The 20112-nt window shown below is 36.6% G+C and overlaps 1 protein-coding gene across 2 annotated transcripts in view; it reads left to right on the top strand.

The window, feature by feature from the left end:
- The window catches only part of LOC142698209 (protein kinase C delta type-like), a 285129-nt gene that overhangs the window by 4012 nt on the left and 261005 nt on the right, over positions 1-20112 (top strand). For both annotated transcript variants that reach the window (XR_012865732.1, XM_075847853.1), the window contains exon 2: positions 12452-12563. The gene's annotated coding sequence lies outside the window, so the exon portion shown is untranslated. The remainder of the gene's footprint in view (positions 1-12451; positions 12564-20112) is intronic.

Raw genomic sequence — 20112 nt, 5'->3', positions numbered from 1 at the left:
TATATGCGGGACACTTATATACATTATATGCGGGACACTTATATACATTATATGCAGGACACTTATATACATTATATGCAGGACACTTATATACATTATATGCAGGACACTTATATACATTATATGCGGGACACTTATATACATTATATGCAGGACACTTATATACATTATATGCGGGACACTTATATACATTATATGCGGGACACTTATATACATTATATGCAGGACACTTATATACATTATATACGGGACACTTCTATACATTATATGCAGGACACTTATATACATTATATGCAGGACACTTATATACATTATATGCGGGACACTTATATACATTATATGCGGGACACTTATATACATTATATGCAGGACACTTGTATACATTATATGCAGGACACGTATATACATTATATGCAGGACACTTATATACATTATATGCGGGACACTTATATACATTATATGCGGGACACTTATATACATTATATGCAGGACACTTATATACATTATATGCAGGGCACTTATATACATTATATGCGGGACACTTATATACATTATATGCAGGACACTTCTATACATTATATGCAGGACACTTATATACATTATATGCAGGACACTTCTATACATTATATGCGGGACACTTATATACATTATATGCAGGACACTTCTATACATTATATGCGGGACACTTATATACATTATATGCAGGACACTTCTATACATTATATGCGGGACACTTATATACATTATATGCGGGACACTTATATACATTATATGCGGGGCACTTCTATACATTATATGCGGGATACTTATATACATTATATGCGGGACACTTCTATACATTATATGCGGGACACTTCTATACATTATATGCGGGACACTTCTATACATTATATGCGGGACACTTATATACATTATATGCGGGACACTTATATACATTATATGCGGGACACTTATATACATTATATGCGGGACACTTATATACATTATATGCGGGACACTTATATACATTATATGCGGGACACTTATATACATTATATGCGGGGCACTTATATACATTATATGCGGGACACTTATATACATTATATGCAGGACACTTATATACATTATATGCGGGACACTTATATACATTATATGCGGGACACTTATATACATTATATGCGGGACACTTCTATACATTATATGCGGGACACTTATATACATTATATGCGGGACACTTATATACATTATATGCGGGACACTTATATACATTATATGCAGGACACTTATATACATTATATGCAGGGCACTTATATACATTATATGCGGGACACTTATATACATTACATGCGGGACACTTATATACATTATATGCGGGACACTTATATACATTATATGCGGGACACTTCTATACATTATATGCGGGACACTTATATACATTATATGCGGGACACTTATATACATTATATGCGGGACACTTATATACATTATATGCAGGACACTTATATACATTATATGCAGGGCACTTATATACATTATATGCGGGACACTTATATACATTATATGCGGGACACTTATATACATTATATGCGGGACACTTCTATACATTATATGCGGGACACTTCTATACATTATATGCAGGACACTTATATACATTATATGCGGGACACTTATATACATTATATGCGGGACACTTATATACATTATATGCAGGACACTTATATACATTATATGCGGGACACTTATATACATTATATGCGGGACACTTATATACATTATATGCAGGACACTTATATACATTATATGCAGGACACTTATATACATTATATGCAGGACACTTATATACATTATATGCGGGACACTTATATACATTATATGCGGGACACTTCTATACATTATATGCGGGACACTTCTATACATTATATGCAGGACACTTATATACATTATATGCAGGACACTTATATACATTATATGCAGGGCACTTATATACATTATATGCGGGACACTTATATACATTATATGCGGGACACTTATATACATTATATGCGGGACACTTCTATACATTATATGCGGGACACTTCTATACATTATATGCAGGACACTTATATACATTATATGCGGGACACTTATATACATTATATGCGGGACACTTATATACATTATATGCAGGACACTTATATACATTATATGCGGGACACTTATATACATTATATGCGGGACACTTATATACATTATATGCAGGACACTTATATACATTATATGCAGGACACTTATATACATTATATGCAGGACACTTATATACATTATATGCGGGACACTTATATACATTATATGCGGGACACTTATATACATTATATGCGGGACACTTCTATACATTATATGCGGGACACTTCTATACATTATATGCGGGACACTTCTATACATTATATGCGGGACACTTCTATACATTATATGCGGGACATTTCTATACATTATATGCGGGACACTTATATACATTATATGCAGGACACTTCTATACATTATATGCGGGACACTTCCATACATTATATGCGGGACACTTATATACATTATATGCAGGACACTTATATACATTATATGCAGGACACTTATATACATTATATGCGGGACACTTATATACATTATATGCGGGACACTTATATACATTATATGCGGGACACTTATATACATTATATGCGGGACACTTCCATACATTATATGCGGGACACTGCTATACATTATATGCGGGACACTTCTATGCATTATATGCAGGACACTTCTATACATTATATGCGGGACACTTATATACATTATATGCGGGACACATATACATTATATGCAGGACACGTATATACATTATATGCAGGACACTTCTATACATTATATGCAGGACACTTATATACATTATATGCGGGACATTTCTATACATTATATGCGGGACACTTATATACATTATATGCGGGACACTTATATACATTATATGCGGGACACTTCCATACATTATATGCGGGACACTTCTATACATTATATGCGGGACACTTCTATGCATTATATGCAGGACACGTATATACATTATATGCAGGACACTTATATACATTACATGCAGGACACTTATATACATTATATGCAGGACACTTATATACATTACATGCAGGACACTTATATACATTATATGCGGGACACTTATATACATTATATGCAGGACACTTCTATACATTATATGCGGGACACTTCTATACATTATATTCGGGACACTTATATACAATATATGCAGGACACTTATATACATTATATGCAGGACACTTATATACATTATATGCAGGACACTTATATACATTATATGCGGGACACATATATACATTATATGCGGGACACTTATATACATTATATGCGGGACACTTCTATACATTATATGCGGGACACTTATATACATTATATGCAGGACACTTCTATACATTATATGCGGGACACTTCTATACATTATATGCGGGACACTTATATACATTATATGCGGGACACTTATATACATTATATCCGGGACACTTATATACATTATATGCAGGACACTTATATACATTATATGCGGGACACTTATATACATTATATGCGGGACACTTATATACATTATATGCGGGACACTTATATACATTATATGCGGGACACTTATATACATTATATGCAGGACACTTATATACATTATATGCGGGACACTTATATACGTTATATGCGGGACACTTATATACATTATATGCGGGACACTTATATACATTATATGCGGGACACTTATATACATTATATGCAGGACACTTCTATACGTTATATGCGGGACACTTATATACATTATATGCAGGACACTTATATACATTATATGCGGGACACTTCTATACATTATATGCGGGACACTTCTATACATTATATTCGGGACACTTATATACAATATATGCAGGACACTTATATACATTATATGCAGGACACTTATATACATTATATGCAGGACACTTATATACATTATATGCGGGACACATATATACATTATATGCGGGACACTTATATACATTATATGCGGGACACTTCTATACATTATATGCGGGACACTTCTATACATTATATGCAGGACACTTATATACATTATATGCAGGACACTTCTATACATTATATGCGGGACACTTCTATACATTATATGCGGGACACTTATATACATTATATGCGGGACACTTATATACATTATATCCGGGACACTTATATACATTATATGCAGGACACTTATATACATTATATGCGGGACACTTATATACATTATATGCGGGACACTTATATACATTATATGCGGGACACTTATATACATTATATGCGGGACACTTATATACATTATATGCAGGACACTTATATACATTATATGCGGGACACTTATATACGTTATATGCGGGACACTTATATACATTATATGCGGGACACTTATATACATTATATGCGGGACACTTATATACATTATATGCAGGACACTTCTATACGTTATATGCGGGACACTTATATACATTATATGCAGGACACTTATATACATTATATGCGGGACACTTATATACATTATATGCGGGACACTTCTATACATTATATGCGGGACACTTCTATACATTATATGCGGGACACTTCTATACATTATATGCGGGACACTTCTATACATTATATGCGGGACACTTCTATACATTATATGCGGGACACTTATATACATTATATGCGGGACACTTCTATACATTATATGCAGGACACTTCTATACATTATATGCGGGACACTTATATACATTATATGCGGGACACTTCTATACATTATATGCAGGACACTTCTATACATTATATGCGGGTCACTTCTATACATTATATGCGGGACACTTATATACATTATATGCGGGACACTTCTATACATTATATGCGGGACACTTCCATACATTATATGCGGGACACTGCTATACATTATATGCGGGACACTTCTATGCATTATATGCAGGACACTTCTATACATTATATGCGGGACACTTATATACATTATATGCGGGACACATATACATTATATGCAGGACACGTATATACATTATATGCAGGACACTTCTATACATTATATGCAGGACACTTATATACATTATATGCGGGACATTTCTATACATTATATGCGGGACACTTATATACATTATATGCGGGACACTTATATACATTATATGCGGGACACTTCCATACATTATATGCGGGACACTTCTATACATTATATGCGGGACACTTCTATGCATTATATGCAGGACACGTATATACATTATATGCAGGACACTTATATACATTACATGCAGGACACTTATATACATTATATGCAGGACACTTATATACATTACATGCAGGACACTTATATACATTATATGCGGGACACTTCTATACATTATATGCGGGACACTTCTATACATTATATGCAGGACACTTATATACATTATATGCAGGACACTTCTATACATTATATGCGGGACACTTCTATACATTATATGCGGGACACTTATATACATTATATGCGGGACACTTATATACATTATATCCGGGACACTTATATACATTATATGCAGGACACTTATATACATTATATGCGGGACACTTATATACATTATATGCGGGACACTTATATACATTATATGCGGGACACTTATATACATTATATGCAGGACACTTATATACATTATATGCAGGACACTTCTATACATTATATGCGGGACACTTCTATACATTATATGCGGGACACTTATATACATTATATGCGGGACACTTATATACATTATATCCGGGACACTTATATACATTATATGCAGGACACTTATATACATTATATGCGGGACACTTATATACATTATATGCGGGACACTTATATACATTATATGCGGGACACTTATATACATTATATGCAGGACACTTATATACATTATATGCAGGACACTTCTATACATTATATGCGGGACACTTCTATACATTATATGCAGGACACTTATATACATTATATGCGGGACACTTATATACATTATATGCGGGACACTTATATACATTATATGCGGGACACTTATATACATTATATGCGGGACACTTCTATACATTATATGCGGGACACTTATATACATTATATGCGGGACACTTATATACATTATATGCGGGACACTTATATACATTATATGCGGGGCACTTATATACATTATATGCGGGACACTTATATACATTATATGCGGGACACTTATATACATTATATGCAGGACACTTATATACATTATGTGCAGGATACTTATATACATTATATACGGGACACTTATATACATTATATCCGGGACACTTATATACATTATATGCGGGACACTTATATACATTATATGCGGGACACTTATATACATTATATGCGGGACACTTATATACATTATATGCAGGACACTTATATACATTATATGCGGGACACTTATATACATTATATGCGGGACACTTATATACATTATATGCAGGACACTTCTATACATTACATGCGGGACACTTATATACATTATATGCGGGACACTTATATACATTATATGCGGGACACTTATATACATTATATGCGGGACACTTATATACATTATATGCGGGACACTTATATACATTATATGCGGGACACTTATATACATTATATGCGGGACACTTATATACATTATATGCAGGACACTTATATACATTATATGCGGGACACTTCTATACATTATATGCGGGACACTTCTATACATTATATGCAGGACACTTATATACATTATATGCGGGACACTTATATACATTATATGCAGGACACTTATATACATTATATGCGGGACACTTCTATACATTATATGCGGGACACTTATATACATTATATGCGGGACACTTCTATACATTATATGCGGGACACTTCTATACATTATATGCGGGACACTTATATACATTATATGCGGGACACTTATATACATTACATGCGGGACACTTATATACATTACATGCGGGACACTTATATACATTATATGCGGGACACTTCTATACATTATATGCGGGACACTTCTATACATTATATGCGGGACACTTATATACATTATATGCGGGACACTTATATACATTATATCCGGGACACTTATATACAATATATGCCGGACACTTATATACATTATATGCGGGACACTTCTATACATTATATGCGGGACACTTATATACATTATATGCGGGACACTTATATACATTATATGCGGGACACTTATATACATTATATGCGGGACACTTATATACATTATATGCGGGACACTTATATACATTACATGCAGGACACTTATATACATTATATGCAGGACACTTATATACATTATATGCGGGACACTTATATACATTATATGCGGGACACTTATATACATTATATGCGGGACACTTATATACATTATATGCGGGACACTTCTATACATTATATGCGGGACACTTCTATACATTATATGCGGGACACTTATATACATTATATGCGGGACACTTATATACATTATATGCGGGACACTTATATACATTATATGCGGGACACTTATATACATTATATGCGGGACACTTATATACATTATATGCGGGACACTTATATACATTATATGCGGGACACTTATATACATTATATGCGGGACACTTATATACATTATATGCGGGACACTTATATACATTATATGCGGGACACTTATATACATTATATGCGGGACACTTATATACATTATATGCGGGCACTTATATACATTATATGCGGGACACTTATATACATTATATGCCGGACACTTATATACATTATATGCGGGACACTTATATACATTATATGCGGGACACTTATATACATTATATGCGGGACACTTATATACATTATATGCGGGACACTTATATACATTATATGCGGGACACTTCTATACATTATATGCGGGACACTTCTATACATTATATGCGGGACACTTCTATACATTATATGCGGGACACTTATATACATTATATGCGGGACACTTATATACATTATATGCGGGACACTTATATACATTATATGCGGGACACTTATATACATTATATGCGGGACACTTATATACATTATATGCGGGACACTTATATACATTATATGCAGGACACTTTATATACATTATATGCGGGGCACTTATATACATTATATGCGGGACACTTATATACATTATATGCGGGACACTTATATACATTATATGCGGGGCACTTATATACATTATATGCGGGACACTTATATACATTATATGCCGGACACTTATATACATTATATGCGGGACACTTATATACATTATATGCGGGACACTTATATACATTATATGCGGGACACTTATATACATTATATGCGGGACACTTATATACATTATATGCAGGACACTTATATACATTATATGCAGGACACTTATATACATTATATGCGGGACACTTATATACATTATATGCAGGGCACTTATATACATTATATGCGGGACACTTATATACATTATATGCAGGACACTTATATACATTATATGCGGGACACTTATATACATTATGTGCGGGACACTTATATACATTATATGCGGGACACTTATATACATTATATGCGGGACACTTATATACATTATATGCAGGACACTTATATACATTATGTGCAGGATACTTATATACATTATATCCGGGACACTTATATACATTATATCCGGGACACTTATATACATTATATGCGGGACACTTATATACATTATATGCGGGACACTTATATACATTATATGCGGGACACTTATATACATTATATGCGGGACACTTATATACATTATATGCGGGACACTTATATACATTATATGCGGGACACTTATATACATTATATGCAGGACACTTCTATACATTATATGCAGGACACTTATATACATTATATGCAGGACACTTATATACATTATATGCGGGACACTTATATACATTATATGCGGGACACTTATATACATTATATGCAGGACACTTATATACATTATATGCGGGACACTTATATACATTATATGCGGGACACTTATATACATTATATGCGGGACACTTATATACATTATATGCAGGACACTTCTATACATTACATGCGGGACACTTATATACATTATATGCGGGACACTTATATACATTATATGCAGGACACTTATATACATTATATACAGGACACTTATATACATTATATGCAGGACACTTATATACATTATATGCAGGACACTTATATACATTATATGCGGGACACTTATATACATTATATGCGGGACACTTATATACATTATATGCGGGACACTTATATACATTATATGCGGGCACTTATATACATTATATGCGGGACACTTATATACATTATATGCCGGACACTTATATACATTATATGCGGGACACTTATATACATTATATGCGGGACACTTATATACATTATATGCGGGACACTTCTATACATTATATGCGGGACACTTCTATACATTATATGCGGGACACTTATATACATTATATGCGGGACACTTATATACATTATATGCGGGACACTTATATACATTATATGCGGGACACTTATATACATTATATGCGGGACACTTATATACATTATATGCGGGACACTTATATACATTATATGCAGGACACTTTATATACATTATATGCGGGGCACTTATATACATTATATGCGGGACACTTATATACATTATATGCGGGACACTTATATACATTATATGCGGAACACTTATATACATTATATGCGGGACACTTATATACATTACATGCAGGACACTTATATACATTATATGCAGGACACTTATATACATTATATGCAGGACACTTCTATACATTATATGCGGGACACTTATATACATTATATGCGGGACACTTCTATACATTATATGCGGGACACTTATATACATTATGTGCAGGGCACTTATATACATTATATGCAGGACACTTCTATACATTATATGCGGGACACTTATATACATTATGTGCAGGACACTTATATACATTATATGCAGGACACTTCTATACATTATATGCGGGACACTTATATACATTATATGCAGGACACTTATATACATTATATGCGGGACACTTATATACATTATATGCGGGACACTTCTATACATTATATGCGGGACACTTATATACATTATATGCAGGACACTTATATACATTATATGCGGGACACTTATATACATTATATGCGGGACACTTATATACATTATATGCGGGACACTTCTATACATTATATGCGGGACACTTATATACATTATATGCAGGACACTTATATACATTATATGCAGGACACTTATATACATTATATGCGGGACACTTATATACATTATATGCAGGACACTTATATACATTATATGCAGGGCACTTATATACATTATATGCGGGACACTTATATACATTATATGCGGGACACTTATATACATTATATGCGGGACACTTATATACATTATATGCGGGACACTTCTATACATTATATGCGGGACACTTATATACATTATATGCAGGACACTTATATACATTATATGCGGGACACTTATATACATTATATGCAGGGCACTTATATACATTATATGCGGGACACTTATATACATTATATGCAGGACACTTATATACATTATATGCAGGACACTTATATACATTATATGCAGGACACTTATATACATTATATGCGGGACACTTATATACATTATATGCAGGACACTTATATACATTATATGCAGGGCACTTATATACATTATATGCGGGACACTTATATACATTATATGCGGGACACTTATATACATTATATGCGGGACACTTATATACATTATATGCGGGACACTTCTATACATTATATGCGGGACACTTATATACATTATATGCAGGACACTTATATACATTATATGCGGGACACTTATATACATTATATGCAGGGCACTTATATACATTATATGCGGGACACTTATATACATTATATGCAGGACACTTATATACATTATATGCAGGACACTTCTATACATTATATGCGGGACACTTCTATACATTATATGCGGGACACTTATATACATTATATGCAGGACACTTATATACATTATATGCAGGACACTTATATACATTATATGCGGGACACTTATATACATTATATGCAGGGCACTTATATACATTATATGCGGGACACTTATATACATTATATGCAGGACACTTATATACATTATATGCGGGACACTTATATACATTATATTCAGGACACTTATATACATTATATGCAGGACACTTATATACATTATATGCAGGACACTTATATACATTATATGCAGGACACTTATATACATTATATGCAGGACACTTATATACATTATATGCGGGACACTTATATACATTATATTCAGGACACTTATATACATTATATTCAGGGCACTTATATACATTATATGCGGGACACTTATATACATTATATGCAGGACACTTATATACATTATATGCAGGACACTTCTATACATTATATGCGGGACACTTCTATACATTATATGCGGGACACTTATATACATTATATGCAGGACACTTATATACATTATATGCAGGACACTTATATACATTATATGCGGGACACTTATATACATTATATGCAGGGCACTTATATACATTATATGCGGGACACTTATATACATTATATGCAGGACACTTATATACATTATATGCGGGACACTTATATACATTATATGCGGGACACTTATATACATTATATGCGGGACACTTATATACATTATATGCAGGACACTTATATACATTATATGCGGGACACTTATATACATTATATTCAGGACACTTATATACATTATATGCAGGACACTTATATACATTATATGCAGGACACTTATATACATTATATGCAGGACACTTCTTTGGACGTTTTTGGAGCTGTTTTCTCATAGACTCCAATGAAAACAGCTCCAAAAATGGACGTAAAAAACGCCGCGAAAAACGCGATTTGCTCAAAAAAACGTCTGAAAATCAGGGTCTGTTTTCCCTTGAAAACAGCTCGGTATTTTCAGACGTTTTTGGTCACTACTTGTGCACATACCCTTAGTCTAAATGGTCCAGCCGAACATAGCAAAAAAATAAAAGTTATCAGTATTACAAATATAAAACCTATACTTTTTTCTCCCCTGCGCCACAATACAAACTAGAGGTCAAGGAAAAATAATTTCCCTTCATGTAACTCTGCTTCCTGTCAACTGAAAAGTCATCCGCCAGAGGGAAAAATGTTTCCCCATTGTGGAGTACAAGAAAGTCTAGTTCCCAGGGGGGGCTTCTTGCACTCATCGGGAAACATTTTTCCTTCTGACAGATGATTTTTCCGTTAACAGGTGACAGAGTTCAATAGGGGGGGGGTGTTAGGGGGAGGAGGGGGGAAAATATGGTCTGTTCACAGTTTGTGTTTTTTCCACCTCTGCCCTAGATTTCAGTCCTATATCCGCCCCTGTGTGCAGAATATCACAAGTTCACAACAGAGCTCGCAGCGGAGAAGCGCACGCCCCCGCGGACCACGATACAGAGAGCGCGTCTAACCAGTGAGTATAGCAACTCTGCACCTCTCCTCAGCCTCCACATGTTATTGGATGAGAGGAGGAGGAGAAGGGCGGACTGTGGCTGATAACATTCACTGCTGGTATATATTTATATCTGCGGTATATACACTGCTGCTATATATGGATCTGTGCGGTATATACACTGCTGCTATATATGGATCTGTGCGGTATATACACTGCTGCTATATATGGATCTGTGCGGTATATACACTGCTGCTATATATGGATCTGTGCGGTATATACACTGCTGCTATATATGGATCTGTGCGGTATAGTCACTGCTGCTATATATGGATCTGTGTGGTATATACACTGCTGCTATATATGGATCTGTGCGGTATATACACTGCTGCTATATATGGATCTGTGCGGTATATACACTGCTGCTATATATGGATCTGTGCGGTATATACACTGCTGCTATATATGGATCTGTGCGGTATATACACTGCTGCTATATATGGATCTGTGTGGTATAGTCACTGCTGCTATATATGGATCTGTGCGGTATATACACTGCTTCTATATATGGATCTGTGCTGTATATACACTGCTGCTATATATGGATCTGTGTGGTATAGTCACTGCTGCTATATATGGATCTGTGCGGTATATACACTGCTGGTATATATGGATATGTGCGGTATATACACTGCTGCTATATATGGATCTGTGCGGTATATACACTGCTGCTATATATTTATATGTGCGGTATATACACTGCTGCTATATATGGATCTGTGCGGTATATACACTGCTGCTATATATGGATCTGTGCGGTATATACACTGCTGCTATATATGGATCTGCGGTATATTCACTGCTGCTATATATGGATCTGTGCGGTATATACACTCCTGCTATATATGGATCTGTGCGGTATAGTCACTGCTGCTATATATGGATCTGTGCGGTATATACACTGCTGCTATATATGGATCTGTGCGGTATATACACTGCTGCTATATATGGATCTGTGCGGTATATACACTGCTGCTATATATGGATCTGTGCGGTATATACACTGCTGCTATATATGGATCTGTGCGGTATAGTCACTGCTGCTATATATGGATCTGTGCGGTATATTCACTGCTGCTATATATGGATCTGTGCGGTATATTCACTACTGCTATATATGCAGACGTGGACAAAAAGCAAGTGCAGCATGCGTTACTATACTGACTGTAAAGAGCAGCATGCGTTACTATACTGACTGTAAAGAGCAGCGTGTGTTACTATACTGACTGTAAAGAGCAGCATGCGTTACTATACTGACTGTAAAGTGCCGCATGTGTTACTATACTGACTGTAAAGAGCAGCGTGCGTTACTATACTGACTGTAAAGTGCAGCATGCGTTACTATACTGACTGTAAAGTGCAGAGTGTGTTACTATACTGACTGTAAAGAGCAGCGTGTGTTACTATACTGACTGTAAAGTGCAGCGTGCGTTACTATACTGACTGTAAAGTGCAGCGTGTGTTACTATACTGACTGTAAAGTGCAGCATGTGTTACTATACTGACTGTAAAGTGCAGAGTGTGTTACTATACTGACTGTAAAGAGCAGCATGTGTTACTATACTGACTGTAAAGAGCAGCGTGTGTTACTATACTGACTGTAAAGTGCAGCGTGTGTTACTATACTGACTGTAAAGTGCTGCATGTGTTACTATACTGACTGTAAAGAGCAGCGTGTGTTACTATACTGACTGTAAAGAGCAGCATGTGTTACTATACTGACTGTAAAGGGCAGCATGTGTTACTATACTGACTGTAAAGTGCAGCGTGTGTTACTATACTGACTGTAAAGTGCAGCGTGTGTTACTATACTGACTGTAAAGTGCAGCATGTGTTACTATACTGACTGTAAAGTGCAGCGTGCGTTACTATACTGACTGTAAAGTGCCGCATGTGTTACTATACTGACTGTAAAGTGCCGCATGTGTTACTATACTGACTGTAAAGAGCAGCATGTGTTACTATACTGACTGTAAAGTGCAGCATGTGTTACTATACTGACTGTAAAGTGCAGCGTGTGTTACTATACTGACTGTAAAGTGCAGCATGTGTTACTATACTGACTGTAAAGTGCAGCGTGCGTTACTATACTGACTGTAAAGTGCCGCATGTGTTACTATACTGACTGTAAAGTGCAGCGTGTGTTACTATACTGACTGTAAAGTGCCGCATGTGTTACTATACTGACTGTAAAGTGCAGCGTGCGTTACTATACTGACTGTAAAGTGCCGCATGTGTTACTATACTGACTGTAAAGTGCAGCGTGTGTTACTATACTGACTGTAAAGTGCAGCATGTGTTACTATACTGACTGTAAAGTGCCGCATGTGTTACTATACTGACTGTAAAGAGCAGCGTGTGTTACTATACTGACTGTAAAGTGCCGCATGTGTTACTATACTGACTGTAAAGTGCAGCGTGTGTTACTATACTGACTGTAAAGTGCCGCATGTTTTACTATACTGACTGTAAAGTGCAGCGTGTGTTACTATACTGACTGTAAAGTGCCGCATGTGTTACTATACTGACTGTAAAGTGCCGCTTGTGTTACTAGACTGACTGTAAAGTGCAGCATGTGTTACTATACTGACTGTAAAGTGCAGCGTGCGTTACTATACTGACTGTAAAGAGCAGCGTGTGTTACTATACTGACTGTAAAGTGCCGCATGTGTTACTATACTGACTGTAAAGTGCAGCATGTGTTACTATACTGACTGTAAAGTGCTGCATGTGTTACTATACTGACTGTAAAGTGCAGCGTGCGTTACTATACTGACTGTAAAGAGCAGCGTGTGTTACTATACTGACTGTAAAGTGCAGCGTGTGTTACTATACTGACTGTAAAGAGCAGCGTGTGTTACTATACTGACTGTAAAGTGCAGCGTGTGTTACTATACTGACTGTAAAGTGCAGCATGTGTTACTATACTGACTGTAAAGTGCAGCGTGTGTTACTATACTGACTGTAAAGTGCAGCATGCGTTACTATACTGACTGTAAAGAGCAGCATGTGTTACTATACTGACTGTAAAGAGCAGCATGTGTTACTATACTGACTGTAAAGTGCAGCATGTGTTACTATACTGACTGTAAAGTGCAGCGTGTGTTACTATACTGACTGTAAAGTGCAGCGTGTGTTACTATACTGACTGTAAAGAGCAGCGTGTGTTACTATACTGACTGTAAAGTGCCGCATGTGTTACTGTACTGACTGTAAAGTGCCGCATGTGTTACTATACTGACTGTAAAGAGCAGCGTGTGTTACTATACTGACTGTAAAGAGCAGCATGTGTTACTATACTGACTGTAAAGAGCAGCGTGCGTTACTATACTGACTGTAAAGAGCAGCATGTGTTACTATACTGACTGTAAAGTGCAGCATGTGTTACTATACTGACTGTAAAGTGCAGCGTGTGTTACTATACTGACTGTAAAGTGCAGCATGTGTTACTATACTGACTGTAAAGAGCAGCGTGTGTTACTATACTGACTGTAAAGTGCAGCGTGTGTTACTATACTGACTGTAAAGAGCAGCATGTGTTACTATACTGACTGTAAAGAGCAGCGTGTGTTACTATACTGACTGTAAAGAGCAGCGTGTGTTACTATACTGACTGTAAAGTGCAGCGTGCGTTACTATACTGACTGTAAAGAGCAGCATGTGTTACTATACTGACTGTAAAGAGCAGCGTGCGTTACTATACTGACTGTAAAGAGCAGCGTGCGTTACTATACTGACTGTAAAGTGCCGCATGTGTTACTATACTGACTGTAAAGAGCAGCGTGTGTTACTATACTGACTGTAAAGAGCAGCGTGTGTTACTATACTGACTGTAAAGAGCAGCGTGTGTTACTATACTGACTGTAAAGAGCAGCGTGTGTTACTATACTGACTGTAAAGTGCCGCATGTGTTACTATACTGACTGTAAAGTGCAGCATGTGTTACTATACTGACTGTAAAGTGCCGCATGTGTTACTATACTGACTGTAAAGAGCAGCATGTGTTACTATACTGACTGTAAAGTGCAGCATGTGTTACTATACTGACTGTAAAGAGCAGCATGTGTTACTATACTGACTGTAAAGAGCAGCATGTGTTACTATACTGACTGTAAAGTGCAGCGTGCGTTACTATACTGACTGTAAAGAGCAGCATGCGTTACTATACTGACTGTAAAGTGCAGCGTGTGTTACTATACTGACTGTAAAGAGCAGCATGTGTTACTATACTGACTGTAAAGAGCAGCGTGTGTTACTATACTGACTGTAAAGAGCTGCGTGTGTTACTATACTGACTGTAAAGTGCAGCATGTGTTACTATACTGACTGTAAAGTGCCGCATGCGTTACTATACTGACTGTAAAGTGCCGCATGCGTTACTATACTGACTGTAAAGAGCTGCGTGTGTTACTATACTGACTGTAAAGTGCAGCATGCGTTACTATACTGACTGTAAAGTGCCGCATGCGTTACTATACTGACTGTAAAGAGCAGCATGTGTTACTATACTGACTGTAAAGTGCAGCATGTGTTACTATACTGACTGTAAAGTGCAGCATGTGTTACTATACTGACTGTAAAGTGCAGCGTGTGTTACTATACTGACTGTAAAGTGCAGCATGTGTTACTATACTGACTGTAAAGTGCAGCGTGTGTTACTATACTGACTGTAAAGTGCAGCGTGCGTTACTATACTGACTGTAAAGAGCAGCATGCGTTACTATACTGACTGTAAAGTGCCGCATGCGTTACTATACTGACTGTAAAGTGCAGCATGTGTTAGTTACTATACTGACTGTAAAGTGCAGCATGTGTTACTATACTGACTGTAAAGTGCAGCATGTGTTACTATACTGACTGTAAAGTGCAGCATGTGTTACTATACTGACTGTAAAGTGCAGCGTGTGTTACTATACTGACTGTAAAGTGCAGCGTGTGTTACTATACTGACTGTAAAGAGCAGCGTGCGTTACTATACTGACTGTAAAGAGCAGCATGTGTTACTATACTGACTGTAAAGTGCCGCATGTGTTACTATACTGACTGTAAAGAGCAGCATGTGTTACTATACTGACTGTAAAGTGCAGCATGTGTTACTATACTGACTGTAAAGTGCCGCATGTGTTACTATACTGACTGTAAAGTGCAGCGTGTGTTACTATACTGACTGTAAAGAGCAGCATGTGTTACTATACTGACTGTAAAGAGCAGCATGTGTTACTATACTGACTGTAAAGAGCAGCGTGCGTTACTATACTGACTGTAAAGAGCAGCATGTGTTACTATACTGACTGTAAAGTGCAGCATGTGTTACTATACTGACTGTAAAGTGCAGCGTGTGTTACTATACTGACTGTAAAGTGCAGCATGTGTTACTATACTGACTGTAAAGAGCAGCGTGTGTTACTATACTGACTGTAAAGTGCAGCGTGTGTTACTATACTGACTGTAAAGAGCAGCGTGTGTTACTATACTGACTGTAAAGAGCAGCGTGCGTTACTATACTGACTGTAAAGAGCAGCGTGCGTTACTATACTGACTGTAAAGTGCAGTGTGTGTTACTATACTGACTGTAAAATGCAGCATGTGTTACTATACTGACTGTAAAGTGCCGCATGTGTTACTATACTGACTGTAAAGAGCAGCGTGTGTTACTATACTGACTGTAAAGAGCAGCGTGTGTTACTATACTGACTGTAAAGAGCAGCGTGTGTTACTATACTGACTGTAAAGTGCCGCATGTGTTACTATACTGACTGTAAAGTGCAGCATGTGTTACTATACTGACTGTAAAGAGCAGCATGTGTTACTATACTGACTGTAAAGAGCAGCATGTGTTACTATACTGACTGTAAAGTGCAGCATGTGTTACTATACTGACTGTAAAGAGCAGCATGTGTTACTATACTGACTGTAAAGAGCAGCATGTGTTACTATACTGACTGTAAAGAGCAGCGTGTGTTACTATACTGACTGTAAAGTGCAGCATGTGTTACTATACTGACTGTAAAGTGCCGCGTGTGTTACTATACTGACTGTAAAGTGCAGCGTGCGTTACTATACTGACTGTAAAGTGCCGCATGTGTTACTATACTGACTGTAAAGTGCAGCATGTGTTACTATACTGACTGTAAAGTGCAGCGTGTGTTACTATACTGACTGTAAAGTGCAGCGTGCGTTACTATACTGACTGTAAAGAGCAGCATGTGTTACTATACTGACTGTAAAGAGCAGCATGTGTTACTATACTGACTGTAAAGAGCAGCATGTGTTACTATACTGACTGTAAAGTGCAGCATGTGTTACTATACTGACTGTAAAGTGCAGCATGTGTTACTATACTGACTGTAAAGAGCAGCGTGTGTTACTATACTGACTGTAAAGTGCTGCGTGTGTTACTATACTGACTGTAAAGTGCCGCATGTGTTACTATACTGACTGTAAAGTGCAGCATGTGTTACTATACTGACTGTAAAGAGCAGCGTGCGTTACTATACTGACTGTAAAGAGCAGCATGTGTTACTATACTGACTGTAAAGTGCAGCATGTGTTACTATACTGACTGTAAAGTGCAGCGTGTGTCACTATACTGACTGTAAAGTGCAGCGTGTGTTACTATACTGACTGTAAAGAGCAGCATGCGTTACTATACTGACTGTAAAGTGCTGCGTGTGTTACTATACTGACTGTAAAGTGCCGCATGTGTTACTATACTGACTGTAAAGTGCAGCATGTGTTACTATACTGACTGTAAAGAGCAGCGTGCGTTACTATACTGACTGTAAAGAGCAGCATGTGTTACTATACTGACTGTAAAGTGCAGCATGTGTTACTATACTGACTGTAAAGTGCAGCGTGTGTCACTATACTGACTGTAAAGTGCAGCGTGTGTTACTATACTGACTGTAAAGAGCAGCATGTGTTACTATACTGACTGTAAAGAGCAGCGTGTGTTACTATACTGACTGTAAAGAGCAGCGTGTGTTACTATACTGACTGTAAAGGGCAGCATGTGTTACTATACTGACTGTAAAGAGCAGCATGTGTTACTATACTGACTGTAAAGTGCCGCATGTGTTACTATACTGACTGTAAAGTGCAGCATGTGTTACTATACTGACTGTAAAGAGCAGCATGTGTTACTATACTGACTGTAAAGAGCAGCGTGCGTTACTATACTGACTGTAAAGTGCAGCATGTGTTACTATACTGACTGTAAAGTGCAGCGTGTGTTACTATACTGACTGTAAAGTGCAGCATGTGTTACTATACTGACTGTAAAGTGCAGCGTGTGTTACTATACTGACTGTAAAGTGCAGCGTGTGTTACTATACTGACTGTAAAGTGCAGCGTGTGTTACTATACTGACTGTAAAGTGCAGCATGTGTTACTATACTGACTGTAAAGTGCAGCGTGTGTTACTATACTGACTGTAAAGTGCAGCGTGTGTTACTATACTGACTGTAAAGAGCAGCATGTGTTACTATACTGACTGTAAAGAGCAGCATGT

Source organism: Rhinoderma darwinii (assembly GCF_050947455.1).
Source record: "Rhinoderma darwinii isolate aRhiDar2 chromosome 12 unlocalized genomic scaffold, aRhiDar2.hap1 SUPER_12_unloc_9, whole genome shotgun sequence".
Taxonomy (NCBI): domain Eukaryota; kingdom Metazoa; phylum Chordata; class Amphibia; order Anura; family Rhinodermatidae; genus Rhinoderma; species Rhinoderma darwinii.
Note: the sequence above shows the minus strand (reverse complement) of the source record. Positions and strands in the feature narration are given on the sequence as shown.